Here is a 4,498-nt window from a genome sequence, read left to right on the forward strand (position 1 = left end):
CGCGTACTCGGGCCGGTACGCAGAGGTAGCCCTCGGGCGGGCGGCGCGTGGTGCTTGGGCTGGCGGCGGCTGCCGAAGTTCGCGCTCATTCTCGTGGTACGCGACTTGCGATCGTCTCGATAAACGGCTCGGGGGTTTGAAGGAGAAGCGTCCCAGCGCCTTGCCGGCGCGGGTGCCCGTGTGTCGGCCGCCGGTACACGGGTGGCGCCGGCGGCACGTACGCTTCCACCCACTGGGTACGTCTCGGTCACGTGGAACTCCTCGTCACGTGGTAAGACTCGGGAGCGACGTGGTACGACTCGGGCAAGCGGTAGCCGCGGAAGGCGGGCTCCGTGTAGCCGCGGGGTTCGTGTGGAAACTTGTGGAGAGGGGGCGGGGCGGGGGTCGTCACGTGCACAGGGAATGGGGCAGGAGGAGGCAAGCTGGCATAGGGGTCATGGGCAGGCGCGGGCGGCGCATAGTGAGGTGAAGACGCAGGTCTAGTCGTGTATGGGTCGTGAGCAGGTGAGATAGGAGTGTTCCGGCTTCGCAACATACTTGGTTTTCTTGTACTTGGGTACTCGTAGTACTTGGGCTTGTAATGCAGCTTGCCGTGTTTGTTATAGATCGGTGCATACTCGACAGCCTGCGCTTTCTGCAGCTTCCGAAAGTGTTCATTCAGTGGGTGTTCTGGGATGCGAGCTCCGAACTGAAGCGGAGCGTGATACGGATCTTGGTAGCCAACAGGCGCATAACCCTCGGGATATCCGGAATAGTGATCTGAAAACGAGCAGTTCCATTAATAAAGCATTTCACATGTTTGACGGGTGCAAGCACACAGCATAACAGAGCTTGTGGTGCTAGCCCAGCAATGTCGTTCCTTGAGTGTGCATGAACCAGAAAAAATTGACTTTTGGCGCGCACACTGCAGGACACTGCCCGGGGAGGTACACTCTACAACCGCGTGCCACGTGAAATCGTCGCGCCAGGTCTTCACAATACACGACCGGAGAGATGAAGCCCTCTCGTGCGCATCCCCAGCCAAGCCTTGTTATACCCAGGCTGCAGCCCCCGCACTCACCAGTCAGCTGACCATGACCCCCTTTCACACCGACCCACACTCACTGGGGTGAGAACACCATGACCCCTGGCACCGGTTCACACCCCCTGGGTGAGACACCACGACCTCTCTCATCGGCCTACACTGACCGGGGAGGGGGGGGGGGGGGTGGAAGAACCACGACCCCTCTCACCGGCCCCATACTAACGGGGATGGAAGACCACAATCCCTCTCACCGTCCCACACTGACCGTGGGGGGGGGGAGAAGACCACGAGCCCCTCTCACCGTCCCACACGGACCGTGGTGGAAGACGCTGCGCTGGTTTTGGTGCCGGAGCTGTCCGTATCGGCTGCACCGTTCACGTTCCGCCAGCAGCTGAGCTGTCACTGGGGCAGCATCAGAGAAAATAGGTGATTTGCACTTATCCCAAGCGCTACTAAAATTTTCCCAAATACCAATAAATTGCTGCAACTCTGCAATGGAATGGACGCTCATATCAGCGTCCAGAAGTGTGATTGTCCACGTTGCGATGATGACAAGCGATGCAAGCCGTGGCGGGAAGATCGATGGCACGCGTCTGATGCTGGTCATGCTGCCAATGGTGAGAAGCGCTACAACCAAGGCTTGTATCTGGTAACCGGCAGCTCTTGCAGGAAGCACTGCTTACCGTGGGTGCGGATACCGGAAATCCCTCCAATCAAAAGCCTAAGATGAAATCTTGTTAAAATCTAGCTACCCTGAAGTACATAGTACTCACCGAACCCATTTTTCCAAGGATCCGACGTAGCCTGGACATCGTGCTGAGTGATCACTACAGACAGGGTGCTTCAGATGAGTACTTACATCGTTCGCTGGACATGAACCAGACGTGGGTTCGGGATAGGGACGACATGGGCTGAGCGCTGCTGCACTCACCTGAATCCACTTGGCTGGCGGACGCCCGTCCACACAGCAAGCACAGCAGTGCCAGCGGCAGCCGAGAGGCACCCATCGTCCGACTCACGACCATCGCCGCAACTGGAGCAGTCCAGGCGGTAGCTGCAGTTTTACCGGCGCCCGCAGTTGGGGCGGTGACGTCACGCATTGGTATCACCACGGCATGGTCTGGCTTTGTCGCTCTTTACAGCTGCGACGAGTGGGTTCCTCAGAAACACGACATGGCACGTGATCCGAGGTGTACGTATTTCCTTTTGGTGGTGCTGGATTGAATGGGGTGAAATTGCATGTGATGTCACGCGGCGTCGGCTACATGTGGATCGCAGACTTGTCCGGGTTGAAGAGAGTATTCCACATTTGTATAGGGTCTTGGGCTACAATAGCCATCTTGACGATCATTCGGAGCTGTTCACCTCCTGCCTTTCTTAAGACCTAGGCCACCCTAGTTTTTGGGCTACATTTCCGCGAATGACCATCTCAAGGTCATCCAGGTGTCTATGACACCATAATAACGCCATTCAAATCTTGTCATTTCCTTGGCCATGCGGTGATCGAGGTTGAGTGAAATAAAATCGCCATGTCCTTTATATCTGGTGTTGGTGACCACGATTTCACGATTTCATTCGATTTCTGGACTTTTATGGATTGTTTATCTTTATCAATCGTTGGTAGTCAACAGGCCCTAGCGCCTCACGTTAGCGCGCCTGGAGACGGGCTCGGGAGAAATGGGACACGTGAAAACAAGTGAAAGATGGCGGGGACATATAGAGCACATGTTATACGCTCTATTGGAGGAATGAGACGAGCAGTAAGTATCGCGGATGGAATAATTACTCTGATTATCTTAATTGACTGACAGCATGGCAAACATAGCTTACCGCATACATGACAGACAGCCAAGCATTATCCAGTCCTTCTCAGAACACCAGGACACCTGACGACGGTCAGAGAGTCAATGGTCGAAACGTTCTGTACAAACTAACACACCAGACACGGAGGATAGTCCGAACAATAATTCCATCCGCGCTGCTATGTCATAACTTTTTGAGACGTTGATGATTGGACAGAGATTTAACAACGTTACATGTTTTTAAGATGCGTGCCTGCTTTATGCACTTGGACAAAGCATTTACATGCTTCTGATGAATATGGTTCTTCAAACACACGATCGTCTTCGGTAACTATCCGTTTGTAAAACTATTTCCATAGAAGTGTTATGATCTCAATAGAACTGTAAAACGAATCTAGCTTGGTTCATCTGTTTGTTTCAAACCGAACAGAGATGGAGTTTCGCGAAGTGAGCAGGGAGTGGGGCTGAGCAGTGAAAAATGACGCAGGCCACCCAAAAATATTTATATGCTACACAATAGCTATACATTACACAGGAGCTATACCTACACAACACCCATGCATACGCCGGCTTACTGCGACAAGGCCGCGCCACAAACACTTACGCGGGGGATTTTCCACTTATATCGTGAGTTAGCATTTTCGGGTTTTCTCGCTCCACTCTCAGGCGGCATCTCCCATACTGGCCACGATTATGCTACGCGTAATGATTTTCCGAGTTATACCGTCGTCGTTTCCTTCAACTTGGTTTTTCCTGTGCGCGTAACTTGGAGCAATGGCTCCGCTTTTTTCTTTTTTTTTGCAATATTGTCGTTCTCTCACCCGACGTATTTCTTACGGACACCAAATGGCAATCACAAGGCTCCCAAAGCCCAACTTACATAAAAGCAACAAGTGCCATGACTGACTCAATGATTTAGGTGAAAATCCTGCATGGTTTTTGAAGTTCATGCCCGCACATGACGTTGTTTAATACATTATGAATACCTTTCTAAAGATAGTGGCTGTGCTCACTAATAATTAACTCCACGAAAGAAAAAAAACATTTTGGGAGTTAATTGGCCTTAGGTTTGGTTGGGAGTAATAGGTCTCCCGGCAATAATAATATTTGCTTAGATTAAATATGCATGTCTTTGTTACTGGCGGCTGTTGGCTAGTTGGCGCACTGTATTGGTCCGCAGACAATTATCATGGAGGCAATTCTTTGTCAATAACCGACTAACAGGCGCGACTGCAAGTGGTGGGAAAAACATTGGCGCACCGACATTGCATGGGCTCTTACGAAACAGATGCTTTCGTCTTAACACGGGCAGCAAACGTCACTTTACTGGGAATCCTCAACCAGCATTCATACATTCATACCGTTTCATGCATGCTTGTCACCGGCCACATCAAAAGGAGGCCTATAGTGTGGTCGTTACACACAGTCTGCGCAGGTTATGTACACCGATCAGACCCCCCTCAATTATGAGCGGAACCACACGGCCTACACCACGCATACCTCGGAATTTGTCCCCAGTAAATAGTAGCCACCTGGTGCAAGACTCAGCGCCGCATCACCACATAGCCCCCATCTTCTCTGGTCACTGAATAATGCCGGAATCCCCCTCGGCACGCCGAATCCCCATCGGCTCATATGTACAAAACCTCGCCTTCCGGAATTGCTTTAATGA

The sequence above is a fragment of the Pollicipes pollicipes genome, unplaced genomic scaffold, assembly GCF_011947565.3.
Source record: "Pollicipes pollicipes isolate AB1234 unplaced genomic scaffold, Ppol_2.1 Scaffold_1758;HRSCAF=2055_pilon_pilon_pilon, whole genome shotgun sequence".
Classification (NCBI taxonomy): domain Eukaryota; kingdom Metazoa; phylum Arthropoda; class Thecostraca; order Pollicipedomorpha; family Pollicipedidae; genus Pollicipes; species Pollicipes pollicipes.